General features: G+C 39.1%; 1 pseudogene; it reads left to right on the top strand.

Moving 5' to 3' along the window:
- Positions 1-14,333: 14,333 nt before the first annotated feature.
- Positions 14,334-14,432, top strand: LOC130016128 (uncharacterized; annotated as a pseudogene).
- The last annotated feature ends 623 nt before the right edge of the window (positions 14,433-15,055 follow it).

Here is a 15,055-nt window from a genome sequence, read left to right as displayed (position 1 = left end):
TTTGTGCTAAAGAAAAGTTTTTAGGTTTCATGATTTGTGACAGAATCTCTGAACCACAAGTGTATTCAGAACCTTGCTGTTCATTAATGGAAGGGAAAGTTAAAGAGGTACCATTACAATAAGATTTCTGAAACTTCTTAAGAAAATAACAAAATACTAGTGTAAGACTTGTATTTTACTTTTAGTGTGGTAATTATGGAGGACTGCTGAACTAGAACAGTGTAAAATGTGGCATTCCCTGCCACAGAGGCTGGTTGGAATTGGGGGGATGGGTGGTGGGAGGAATAATGGGACCCGTGGTTGTGGAGAATGGGCACTGGTGGAGAGATAGGTACTACATCATTGTATAAATGAAATCTAAGCACAATAATTTGTAAGTCTACAACTGTGCCTCAAGATGTTTAACTAATAAAAATTAAAAAATATATGAAACAACTAGGGAAAAATGTGGCATTCTTTTGTGTGCTCCTGAAGTTTCATTATATGAAACCTAGATATCCATTATACTATCATAACTTCCAATTTCCATTAGCAGATCTTATGTTGAGTGTGAAAATAACATGTTGTAAAATGAGTGAAGGGAGTAAACATGAACTTAGTTTAGTTAACTTCATTTCGTAAACTTAAAAATCTCAGTGTATTTAAATACCACCTGTCTATGGACAGTTTTCCTCTTTTTTGACCCCAATTTTTGAATTTTCTTTCCCTCCTCTCAGTTTAACTCACCTTGATAACTCGATTCTGTGATGGGTTGAGCAGACACAGAGAAGTCGATTCCAGAGGAAGTGGTTGGTGTTTGGTTATTTGGGGGCCGGACCTACTTCAGAACCATAACCATTTCTCTAGATGAGTTCCTGTAAGCTTGGGGGGCAGAGCCATTTTGTTCTGTGTATGACATGGAGTCATAGGACTGCAGGCCAGAAAGGAGAGTTCCCAGACCTCCTTGATGATTGTAATACACCTGGCTTCGGTCCTGGTAGGGAAGTGACAGACTTTGACTCTGATATGGATACCGAGACGGTGTTCTCTCAACAAGTCTGGCAGAAAGTGATGGGTACACAGACACCGTGTTGTAGGTATCTAGGGTTCTCTCATAGCGAGCTGCCTTAGACATGGAAGAGACAGCGGTGTCTTGGTCAACGACAGTCACAGAAAAGTCTCCCATAGAAGACTTCTCTTCAGCATTTCCTGAATTATCCCATTCCAAAACACTAGTATAGGAAGAAGCTGAGGTGGATATATGACTCTGGTTTAAACACTCCAGATAGCATTGTTGTGCTGAAATGTTGGTAAAGTTAGACACTACCCATCAGTGGTTGAAAAGAGGTGCCAGAGGCTGAGGGCAGGAGCCAAGCAGAACTACCAGCTGGAGCAGATTCTCTGGCGTAGTTTCAGACACTTCCTGTTAGGGAAGCTGCATCGTTCACCACGGGAAGGGAATGCTGCCGAGTATGTGAAGTTCCAATTACAGATAAAGGTAAAGGTAAAGGCCCTCCCGTTGATCATCGATTTGCTCGAGCGGGCCCAGTAACGTCTCCATTGGAGACTTTGTTGTTACTGTGTCTGGCATATCGAATACTCTCGGTAGCTTGCCGGGCTCTCCGAGAGGGGCGGAGGAATCGAACTCGGGTCGGCCATGTTGGCCGCGTGTAAGGCGAACGCCCTACCCGCTGTGCTATCGCTCCAACCCAATTACAGATGGATTTTGAAAATTTTCTGTAAGGAACAATAGGATGATGAAAAAAATCTGTGAGACTAATAATCTCCTTCAATGCTCAGAGGAACAATATGAACTTAAAATTTAAGCCATCGAGATGCTTCTAATACCAACAGTCAATTGAGTTTCCAAAATTTCAACAATTTGGGGTGATTCAGAGCCTGGAACCTTTTGGCACTTTGTATATTTGATATCGTGCTCCCAAATAAACACAGAACTCTAGAAGGACCAGGTGATCGTGTCTGTAATTGGATTTCTTGCTTACAGATAGTTTCTCCTTACCCCAGCAATGCCTGAAGCTTGCTCTCCTATTGACACATATGTTATTTCCTATAAGGGAAGCTTTTCCAAACTAGGAAGTCTAAGAGAATGGGTAACTTTCTCTGGACAAGAAGAAACCTGAGGGCCAGAAATGACAAAGCGACTTCATGTTTTCCAATCATTTTTATTGGGCGTGGTAAGGAGTAGATTTTGGACCAATAACTGACAGTGATCTTGGGCTCTTTCTGGCTCTACACTCTGGAGTGACCCCTTATAACATTCAGAAGAGTGTATGCAGTGACAGAGATTCAACTAGATTGGCTATGTACAAGGCAAGTGCCTCATCCCCTCTCCAGTACTATCTCTCTGTCGCTTATGAATTTCCAAGTTACGGAACCTAAGAATGTGGACTTTTTTCCAGGACTCTGCATGACCTCTACATTGCAGAAACCGTTAGGAAGATACCTTACTTTAATATAGGCATTTGGGGTCTTTACAACTATTACAATTGTAATCATCAGGTTTCCATTTGACTTGTGCAATGAATATCTGTTACTTACGGTTCACTTATGACTTAATCTTGTTGATGCATTGAAGGTTACCCTCATTTTTGATCCACTTCAAAAATGACTACTTGAGTTTTTCCCAAGAAATGTTTTTGGAAGGAAAACTTTATTGAAACTCTGTGACTTAAGTTGTTTATCTAAAATGTAGTTACTAATAACTCTAAGAATAATAATGCATACATGAATATAATTTTTACATTTCATATGGTTTACATAGGAGGAAGTATAAAGAAAACGTAATGAAAAATATGTATCACAGAACTGAAAAAGAAGTATATAGATATCAATGAAATCTGGGCTCTGTAGCAAGGAGCATAGTACAGTAAGTTATTGAGAGCAGACCCAAGCGTAAGCCCTGAATAACAGTGGATGTGGTCTCAAACAAAACCAAATAAAACAGTCCAATAAGGTTATTAATAAATTGTTCCACATATACAATATGAAAAGTATATTCTATTTTAGAAAAATATGCTAGCCAAAAAATGGAATAGAAGGTGATTTTTGAGTGCACACTGTACCAGTCCATCAAACAGAAAAGATTTACCAGTAACTACATAACAAAAAGAAAATAGGAATAAACGTGATTGTATTTCATAGTCAAGAAATGTTTTAAATGAGTAAAATACAGAAAAAAACTTTGTAGTTACAAAAAAAATTATTCTCAACAATACCTTTGAATTATTAACCAGCAAACAACACCTGTTAAAATGGCATAGGATTTCACTTTATCAAACAAGAAACACAAAGACAATTTAAAAAGTGATCATAAAATATTACAAATTTACTTTCAACACCTAGATTAGAATTATCTTTAGCAGTCAGGAAAAAGTTCTTCTCAATGTTTAATAAATGAGCACCAAAATCCAATAAAATATCTTTAATGTAGGAAAACTCAGAATTCACAAATATGACAAAAATGTGTAATTAGACATGTGAGACTTGATTTTTCTATGTCCTCTTAGGATCTAAAAACAGAAGTTGACTATTATCAAAATACTCTCATATTAGGAAGAAAAAATTACATGAAATAACATTTGTAAAGATGACAAGCAGCTTTAACCTGGAACCTACTTACCACACAAATGAATCAATTCTCCTGATTCAAGTTAGAATAAACCATTTTTTAAAAATTTTAACAGGCTGACTGTACGTGTACTTAAAAACCAGAACGTAATAAAAACATTGAAGATTTATTGTCTTCAAACCCCCTAGATAACCACTATTAGCTATATATGGGAAGCATCATCTCTAAAGCGTGTTTATATTCCAAATTGTCAAGTACGAAGTACTGTGTTCTAAGAGATAATAAGGAAAAAAGCCAGCAAGGATGGCTTTCTGATAAACTGCTTTTCCTACTGGTACTCTAATCAAGGCATAGTATACTTTCTAGTCCTGGCATTTTTTGAAGTAAATTGCTTTGACTTGTTCTCAGTGTATTCATCTCAGCATATTTAATATATATTCTTTCTTTTTTGATTTTAAATCTTTGGTTCTCTTCAACATTCTGTCCAAATGTTTTCCCCTTCCTTGATAATCGCCGTCCATATTCTTTCTTTCTTTCTTTCCTATTTTATTCTCCCTCATATCGTCTTGGTTCTATTGGTCAATGTTTGAAGAAAGTGATCCCAAACGTTCTTACCTTTGAGGGCTTGCCTCTCTACCGCTCAGCACTCCACATTTTCCCCATGTCCCATATTTTCTTATTACCTGGTTTAAATAGAAAACTCAAAGATAAATGATTATTACTGTGTAATAGCACTATATTTAAACTACTGAAGTATAAATACAAGTGGAGAGACCATTACAGAGAAAACATGCTAGTATATATTAACAGTTTTCCACAGCATCTACATTTTGTGTTTCTGTCAAAATACTGTCTCTGATTTATATTTTTTCAATGGATATTATGTAAAATTCTCTATTAAAAACAAAAAGAAACACAGAGAATCAACATTCATACATATATATGTGTATTTGAGCTTGTAAATATTTCTAAAATATAATGTTATCAATGAGGAAAAGCACTTTGTATATGAGAGAACGAAAGCTAATGTCAAAAATCACACAGCAAATGTCCAAGTCAAGCTAAAATGAGGCTTATAAAATTCTACTTGAATACTTTCTTTCATTACTACATGTTGTTTTTACTTGACTGCTAAGTTTAGGGAGGATATATCTAATAAAAAGCGTTGAAATGTATTATTCTTTACCTGCCATGGTCAGAGAAGAGGAAATACCGATGAAAGGTAGACGAGAAGAGGAGACGGTACGAGAGTACGTCTGAACACTGAAGCGGCTTAAGACCGCAAGTGTTCAGTACAGATGACTGCTCACTGGTGATTCGTCATTGGTCACTCGTCACTTGCCATGATGATTCAAATTTGTTTACAAACAACTACATGGGACCCCCAAGATTCTACCAGTTGGTGGTTGGTTTGGTGGGAGAATGATGTCATAAAGTAGGCAGTTGAAAGGTAGAGGCTAGCCAATCAGGAGGTCAGAATCCCAAGAAGAAGACCGGATTGGATAGAGAGCGGGGTAGAATGAAGCAGGCTAGGGAGATGGAATCCTACAAGACGGTTATAACAGTTTCACCTTCGTCAGACTCTTGTGTTAGAAAAATGCTCCCATGATACTCAAGAGCTTAGCTATTTCATTAACACATCAAGAAAATTACGAAATAATCGTTTATATTGCACTGTTAAAGAAACAACATTTGGTATTACTAGTATATTTTATATAACGTTTAAAGCACAGCGGGTAGGGCATTTGCAATGCAGGAGGCCAATCCTGAATCTGATTCCTCTGCCCGGCAAGCTACCCAGAGTATCTTGTCCATATAGCAAAAGCTTGGCAAGCTAGCCATGACGTATTCGATAGGCCAAAACCAGTGGCAACAAGTCTCACAATTTCTTGTAAGATGTTACTGGTTCCCGCTTGAGCAAATTGATGCATCGCGGGAGCATAGTGCTACAGTGCTATGATTGAAAAAAAATGGTGGTTTCTTTCAATATGACAACATTTACTATGATAAGTTGTAGAAGAATCGAGATGTGTTAAAATGTAAATATAAAGGTAAAGGTAAATGCCCTCCCGTTGATCGTCGATTTGCTCGAGCGGGCCCAGTAACGTCTCCATTGGAGACTTTGTCGTTACTGTGTTTGGCATATCGAATACTCTCGGTAGCTTGCCAGGCTCTCCGAGAGGGGCGGAGGAATCGAACTCGGGTCGGCCATGTTGGCCGCTTGTAAGGCGAACGCCCTACCGCTTGTAAATGCACAGGTGTATTATTTGTACAAAACAAACAGTTGTTCTCAGTTTAAAACTGTAGAAGATAAAGAAAAACGTATGCTCATTTGTGCCAAAATTTTAGAATCTGAAAGAAAAATTTAAAATTCAAATTACGTGATCAAAAAACAAGTAAAACCAACAAATTCTGGGAATTAATATGATAGGCAATGTATGAATGTTTTTAATAAATTAGTGCTGTGAAATAAATCAGTATTTAGCTAGTAAACTTGTATAGAAAAAATAAGCATAAACCATGATCATATAATCTGTATTGAAAGAAGTGTAAATGACTAGTAAACACAAGAGCAATTTCCTTTTTAAAATTTTTTTTTGTTTCATTAGTGAAACACCATGAGGTACAGCTGTAGACTTACAAGTTGTTGTGCTTGGGTTTCAGTAATACAATGATCGGGTACCCATCCCAGCACCAGTGCCCATTCTCCACTCTAAACAATCCCAGTATCCCTCCCAACCCCCATCCCCATCCCACCCTGCCTCTTTGGTAGGGCACTCCCTTTTGTTCTGTCTCTCCCTTTGGGTGCTGTGGTCTGCAGAAGAGACATTGGGTGGCAATCCTGTTCGGGCCTTAGACTACTTTCAGCAGGCATCTCCCTTCCTGGGCAGATCTTCCCAGCACCCTTTATTGGGTGCTCTCTTCTCTATCTGCGCTGCCTTTACCCTTAGAGAATGCAGCTGGCCTCTAAGCCATGGAGTGAACAACCTGATATTTATCACAGCTGTTCTTGGTTGTTAGTCTCTTATTTTGTTACTTTATGTTACCCAGATGAATGCAACCTTTCTATGTCTGTCCCTCTCTTTCTGACTCATTTCGCTTAGCATACTATTTTCCATGTAGTACCACACAAGAGCAATTTTCAAGCTCACTAGTAGACAAAGAGCACAAATTAACATGAGAAATTAAAATTTCCCCACAAATTACAAATATTTAAAAATCAGGTAATATCTTTTCCTAAAGATGATCAATATATCCTAGATATATCAAAGAATCTAAGAAAAAGTATGCCATGAATGTATAAAATATATTCAGATAATTTATTTGATTGGACCCCAGACTTAGTATAGGGATTAAAGCAATTACCATGCACACAGTCAACCCAAATTAATGGCTGGCTCCACCAGGAATGACCCTTGAGCACAGAGTCAGAAGTCCCAAGCACCACATACTATGGCCCCAATACCCCACAAAAGCAGAAACATAATTTATTACTATAAAATACAAATGTATTATAAAGTCCATTATAAAATGCATTATAATTTTTTAAAATGTATCACAATGTACAGATTTCTATACCACACATATCACTACTTAGACAATGTAAGTAAATACTATTAAAAAACCATCTTCTTGGTCAATAGCAAACTATCTAATAATTTTGGGGGCTTTCAAAAATTATACAGGAATTAGCACCCTTAACCTCTATGTTACTCAAGTATGAGTTATATGTTTTTCTTTTCTTCCTTTTTTGTGGTGAAGGGAGCGCACCCATATGTGCTCCGGGCTCACTTTTGACTCTGTATGCAGAGATCACTTCTGGAAGGCTCAGGATTCTGGGGATTGAACTCAGATTCGCTGCATACAAACCCTCTACAAATTGCACTAACTATGTGGCCCATATGTTTCTTTTTAAATAACATTTTAATAAAACATTTTAAATAAATTTTTTAAAAAACATTTTTAATGAAACATTTCATTAAAAAGATTAATGTAGAGAAATACTCTTTTAATGATTAAAGTAAATTTAAAAATTAGAATAATACTTGGTAAAGCATAGGAACACAGCAGAAATATATGATGAAATATATGATGGTATATATCTTATTTGTAAATTTGTAACTGTAACACATTGTCCTTTTCCATTTCAAGGATGAGATGAATCCATATAGTAGATTCGTTCACTCACAATACTGTATTCTCTCCTGGATGCTTTTTAAAACTACTTGCCAATGTGCCTGTTTCTAAACTTTTTGAGCAATATAGCCCTGTTTGCTATTGTTAGATCTTTCTCTTGTTTTATTTTTACTTTATGTTCCAATCTTAATAGTATCACCATCTACTCAGTCAACCTAGCTAAACCCTAAGGTTTCTTCCACTTTCTCCTGCACAAGTTTCTGCTTTCTGACAAAAGGGAGGACCTCGAAATGCTGACATAAATCTAATAACCAGGGCCGCAGGAGATAGTGTAGTGCTTATAGCACTTGTCTCACATGCTCTCAATTTGACTCCCAGCACCACCTGATTGCCAGAGTATCAAAGACTGTATAGCCTCAGAGGACACCAAGCACCATGGACACGTTTTCTGAGAATTGCCTGTGGGGCCCCCACACCTCCTGAGCATTGCTTTAGAGACTCTCTCAGCAACCAAAAAATATATAATGTCAGAGAAACATGTACTTGTCTTAAATAGGGACCCTCACTTTTGGTGAGTTTCACAAGGAAATATTGCATGAAAACGTAAATCAAAGATCAGGGGAGACAGTGTAAATCATGTGAGTACAGATCATATATTTGGTGAAATGTGTTAAGATTCAGATGCCCTAGTCTTCGCACCAGGGATATTCCTTCAAAAACACCCCCATTTTACTGGAAGGGTGCTAGAACATTATATGACTGAAACTCAATTATGAGCAACCTTGTAACTGTGTATCTCTTGGTGATTCTAATTATTAAAGTAATTTTTTTAAATTCACCCATCAAAGTTACCTTTTTACCACTAAATGGGAAAGATACTTTCTAATACTTACCTCACCAAAAGCTCAACAGAGTGTGACGATTGCCAAAAAATGTCCTCCCTTGCATTTTTGTCATGATACTTATTAATACTTAACTCTTCGTTTTTTTCCCTCTTCTCATGCCAAATCTTTAGTCTCCCTTGCAAGCTCCTCAAACATTATCCATTCAACATTGTTGCTCTTTGCCACTGCTTCTCTTGACTTCTTGTCCATGAACTGATTCTGAAACATAACATACCTGAAATTACAGTACTCATGCCAGAGACAAGCATTGATGTATCTTTCGGTTTAGCATTCTTCAAGCTATTGGCACACAGGTGAGTAACAATTTTTTTTCCTACTGAGAACACAAAAATAGATATGCTGGTTTTCAAAGTTCTATCAATAGTCTGAGCTACCAATTAAGGATATATATTTTTAAATTTTTATTGAATATCTGTGAGATAGACCATTACAAACTATTCATAATTTGCTTCCTGTCATACAACGATCCAACATGCTTCTCTCCACTAGTGTAAATTTCCCACCACCAATGTCCCTGGTTCCCTACAACATCCCCCAACACCCTACCCCACCCCCAGCCTGTCTCTATGGCAGGCTCTTTAAATTCTTTCTCTCTCCTTTTAATTTTTTGCATTATTGTTCTCATACAGGTACTAAGAGGTCATCATGTTTGTTCAAGGAATTTAGTATTTTTATTGGGGGTGTCACATCCGGCGATGCTCAGGAGTTATTTCTGGCTCTGCACTCAGGAATTACTCCTGGCGTAGCTCAGGGAACCATATGGGATGCTGATATTCGAACCCGGGTCTGCCGCATGTAAGGCAAACATCCTACCCACTGTGCTATCGCTTCAGCCCCGGAATTGAGTATTTTTATCAGGAAGGTAAGGCTGGAGTTGCTTTGAGGTATGGACATGACTGCTGCGGCTTCCATAAGTACAGGGCAGTGAGGGTGGGCTGCCCATCCTGACTCAGAGAAAGCCTGGAGATTTCAGTCACAAAACCCGCATATCCGAAATTTCAGCTGTTATATTTCAGTGAAATCCATCCTGAGTCAATGTAAAGAGACTAGGGCATGGTGGAGATTTTGGTTTGTGGGAGCAAGTGGCTGCCCTGAGTTCTGGTTGCGTGGGCAACAAACTAACCTGCCGCCCTCCGATTTACCCTAGTATGTTCTGCCCTGTGCAGGTCCAAGGTTAACTGTGACTTTTGATCTCTTTCAAGATTTATTTATGGGTCACTTATGCAAGACCTATACATTAGCTTGTATAGCTGAGCCAGGGGTGGTTTGTGAACATGACTCCCACATATCTTTTGGGAGTTTAATTTCTTGGGAAACTTAGTCCTAAGGTGTTGGGATCCAGCCAGAGGCACAGTGGAAATCTGGGGTTATCAGGCAGCATGATGGCACCATTAGACTGTAGATGCACTCACCTCGAGGGTGCAGGTTGACTTCCTGGAGGCACTGCACCCCCAGACTAACAAATATTCATTGAATTAATGAACGAATAATCAACATTTTCAAAATATGTCACTTTATTGCATTTTAGAAGGGTAACTTCTAACAGGGAAATCACTTTCATGGTATAATCAAGACCTCCGGTTCATTCTTAACATATTTAATAAAAGCTACACATTTTGGAAATTCATACAAAGAAATTCTTTATATTATCTGTCTTCATAATCTACTTGTAAATTACTCAGATATCACCGTTTATACCACTGTTCTTAGCATAGAAATTTACAGATAGAAAATGTTTAGTAAAAATTCATTTTGGGGGCTGGAGCAATAAACAGGGTGTAGGACGTTTGCGTTGCACGCAACCAAACTAAGTTCGATTCCCAGCATCCCATACGGTCCCTCGAGTACCGCCAGGAGTAATTCCTGAGTGCATGAACCAGGAATAACTCCTGAGCATCGCAGGGTGTGACCCAAAAAGAAAAAAATTCATTTTGGCACTTCTGTTGAATATAGTACTGGAAGTACTTGCAATAGGAGTTATATAAAAAAAGATATTAAGGGCAGTCATGTAGGAAAAGTAGAAATCAGGCTCTCACTATTCACAGAAGATGTGATACTATATTTAGAGTATTCTAAACCCTCTACCAAAAAACTCCTAGAAACAATAGATTTATATGGTAAATTTGCAGGCTATAAAATCAATACCCAAAAGTCTATGGCTTTTCTATATGCAAATAATGAGAGAGAAGAAAGTGACATGAAGAAAGCAACCCATTCACAGTCATGCCTCAGAAAATCAAGTATCTCAGAATCACCTCAACTAAGGAAGTGAAGGACCTATACAACAGAAAATAAGAGGACACGAAGAAATGGAAACATATCTCCTGCTTATGTATTGAGAGAATTAACATTGTCAAAATGACAATACTCCCCAAAGCATTGTACAAATTCAATGTGATCCCTATAAAGATACCCATAATATGCTTCAAAGAAGTTTATCAATCACTCCTGAAATTCATATGGAACAACAAACGCCCACGAATAGCTAAAGCAATTCTTGGGAAAAAGACGATGGGAGGCCTCACCTTCCCCAACCTCAAACTCTACTACAAAGCGATAATAATTAAAACAGCATGGTACTGGAACAAAGGCAGAGCCGCCGACCAATGGAACATCATTGAATATACTGACACACACCTTCAAATATATGTTCATCTAATCTTTGATAAGGGAGCAATAAATGTGAAGTGGAGCAAGAAAGACTTCTTTAACAAACGGTGCTGGAAAAACTGGACAGCGACATGCAATAAAATGGGCTCAAACCTCTACCTAACAGCAAGCACAAAAGTCAGATGAAAATGGGTCAAAGACCTCAACATCAGAACAGAATTCATCAGGTACATTGAAGACAAGGTGGGCAAAACCCTCCACGACATTGAAGCTAAAGGTATCTTCAAAGATAACATGCCACTGGCCAAAAAAGTGAAAACAGAGATGAACAAAGGAGACTATCTTAAATTAAGTAGCTTCTGCACCTCAAAAGAAACAGTGACCAGAATAGAAAGACAATCTACAGAATGGGAAAGGATATTCACCCAATGCCTATGTAATAAGGGGTTGATATCAATGATATACAAGGCTCTGGTTGAACTCTACAAGAAGAAATCATGCAACCCCATCAGAAAATGGGATGATGAAATGAACAGTAACTTTCTCAAAGAAGATACCAAATGGCCAAAAGGCACATGAAAAATGCTCTTCATCACTAATCATCAGGGAAATGCAGGTACAACCAACAAAGAGATATCACGTCACACCACTGAAACTGACCCACATCCAAAAGAACAAAAGCTACCGGTGTTGCCGTGGATGTGGGGAAAAAGGGACTCTCCTTCACTGCTGGTGGAAATGCGGACAGGTTCAGCCGTTTTGGAAAACAGTATGAACGGTTCTCCGAATACTAGAAATTGAGCTCTCATTTGACCCAGCAATATCACTCCTGGAAATATAGCCTGGAGAGGCAAAAAAGTACAGCCGAAATGACATATGCACTTGTATGTTCATTGCTGCACTGTTCACAATAGCCAAAATCTGGGGAAAAAAACCCCTAGTGCCCAAGAACAGATGACTTGTTAATGACACTTTGTTTCATCTACACAGTGGAATTCTATGCAGCTGTTAGAAAATAAGAAGTCATGAAATTTGCATAAAGTGGATCAACATAGTAAGTGAAATGAGTCAGAAAGATATGGACAGACATCGAAAGATTGTACTCATCTGTGGAATATAAAGTAACAGAATAAGAGACTAATACCCAAGAATAGAGTGATAAGGACTAGGAGGTTTGCTCCAGGCCTTGGAAGCCGACATCACATGCTGGGGGGAAAGGCAGCTCAGATAGAGGCCAGAACACCAACTAAAGGGTATTTGGAGGACCCGCTCTGGGTGGGAGATGCATGCCAAAAGTAGGCCATAGAGCCATTCTTTCTGCCCCACCAAGATCACGATTTGACCCCCACAAGAGGCTATCCGGCACGACCACAGCACCAGAGGCACGTGGATCCAATTCGGAACCCAGAGGCTTTTGGCAGAAAAGTGACTAAACTATGCATTAAGCTACGGCACCATTCTCCCTCAGGTGGGAAAGGGTATTTGTCGCTTCTGCCTTTCTCCCCCCTGGCGGCACGATGCCCACCACCTCAGAGATTATTGGACAGCCAGGTATGAGCTAGGGTGACAGGGCAACTACGGCCTCGTGGGATTGGGGGTGAGGGGTAAAACCAGCCCATTCGTCCTGCCAGCCAAGACCATGAGTTGCCCACCACGAGTGGCTCTCTGGCATGCCATGGCCCCAGAGAACAAAAGAGAATGCCCTGCCACAAAGGCATGTTTGGGGGCATGGTGGGAGGAATACTGGTATCATGCACCAGTTACATCTCCATTCGTCCTAGCCCTGAGATTTTAGCAAGTGCCACATTGGAGGTTTTTTCACGGTCAGGGAAATGAGATACTTCATTGTTACTGGGTTTTGGCATATAGAACACACCACGGGTAACTTGCCAGTCTCTGCCATGTAGGCAAGATACGCTTGGTAACCTGCCATGTTCTCCGAGAAAGAGAACTGGACAATATGAGTTGTTATCTTATCAACAAGATCCAGTATCTGGATCTTGGCCATTGATGGGATTACATGGCTCCAGAGGCAGTCCGTGGGTGTAACACTTAGCTACTGGAAGATGGGGGATCTGGATGGAGGAGGCCCATTCATGGTCCGAGCAGTCTTGAATATCTCAGCCCCGTGTCCCGCACACCTGGGTTCCTCTGCCAGTTCCTTCATGCATGAGGATCCTTCAAGTGTGGTGAGAGTGGTCTTAAGCATAACTATGGCTGGTTGCAGAGATCTTCAGCTGCCAGGTCTCTGCTCGGGGTGGTGAGGGAAACTCAACCCACCCCCTCCAAGGGGCCCCAGTGAGGAAAGCCAGGTGCGGCATCAGGAGACTGCCATTTCAGAGATATTTGGACTTAAATTTTGATCGAAAAGTACACATCATTCAAACAGTTGTATGTGCTTAGTAATAAAATATTACACACATGTTCAATCACCTAAGAAAGCTCATTCTGCTCAGAGAACTAGATTTTTAATTACAGGTCTGTTTTGCCCATGTGGAATGACTGAGAATCACTATGAGTAGATATAAAACTCACTATACATACAAAGATGCACACAGGTTACTTTGAGTCATCTGTGTTGTTAATGTGTCTGGGCCATTAAATTACATTGAGACCCTTTTTCTGTCCTTTACAGGAGCCTCATGAGTCTCACCTTCCCTTCAAGTTGAACTTGTAATAAAGTGGAATGAAATCATCAATATGCTTCTCACCTCTTCCTTCAGGAGAAAAATCCTACTTACTTTCAAGCTGGTCAAGGTGCGGACAACGTCATCCACCGTTTTCTGGAGATGTACACGGGACCGATGTCAGAATAGCAAAAGGCTCCAGTTTAATTTTCTTAATGAAGATTTCAGGGAAGAGCATTAAACAACACTGATTCTCCATCTTCCAAAAGGATTATTTTGCAAAACTGATGCCCTGGGTATGGTAAAAGATAATATGTTAAAAACCATACTTTTCCTTCTGGGACATTAATGTTCTAAATTTATCACTTCAAGCTGCTTTGAAATACCTTCCTAGATTGGGAATCACTGTCTGCCATAGGAGTGAGTAAGGACAACACTCAAAGAAATCAGAAGAGAAAAATAGGGGAAAAAATCAGCTCTTATACTGAGTTTGGCAACACATATACTAAAATTGAAATGATATAGAGATTAGCATGATCCTTACACAGAGATGACAGGCCAACTTGTAAAGTGTTCCATATTTTTGTTGCATTAAGAATTAACAGGGCTACTTTAAGCTAAGACAAGCCCCACAAGTACTCCAAATTTCGACATAAAGATAGCAAAAATCCCCATCACAATGATCTCTCTCAATGTCAATGGACTAAATGCACCAATTCAGAGGCACAGGATGGCAGGATGAAATAGAAAACTGAACCCAACATTCTGCTGCCTGGAAGAAACACATCTGAATAATCAAAGCAACCATGGGCTCAAAGTCAAAGGCTAGAAAATGATTCTTCAAGAAAAGAACACCTCCAAAAAGCTGCAGTGGCAATACTAGTATCAGACCACATGGACTTCATGCTAAAGGTTATAAGAGACAGTGAAGGTCATTTCTTAATGATCATGGGATCTGTACATCAGAAAGAACTCACCCTCCTCAATGTATATGCTCCTAATGACAGATCAGCAAAATACGTAAAAACAACTTCTAATAGACTTAAAGAAAAACATTGATAGCAACACAATGCTAGATGGAGATTTCAACAGTACTTTCTCACTTCTCAATAGATCAAACAGACAAAAACTTGGCAAGAAAATATTTTATTTGAGGGAAGTAATAAACAACCATTGGTGTAGAGAAGAAATCAAAGAGGAAATAAAAA

This window comes from Sorex fumeus, unplaced genomic scaffold (genome assembly GCF_029834395.1).
Source record: "Sorex fumeus unplaced genomic scaffold, SorFum_2.1 ptg000146l, whole genome shotgun sequence".
Classification (NCBI taxonomy): domain Eukaryota; kingdom Metazoa; phylum Chordata; class Mammalia; order Eulipotyphla; family Soricidae; genus Sorex; species Sorex fumeus.
This window is presented reverse-complemented; position numbering and strand designations above follow the sequence as displayed.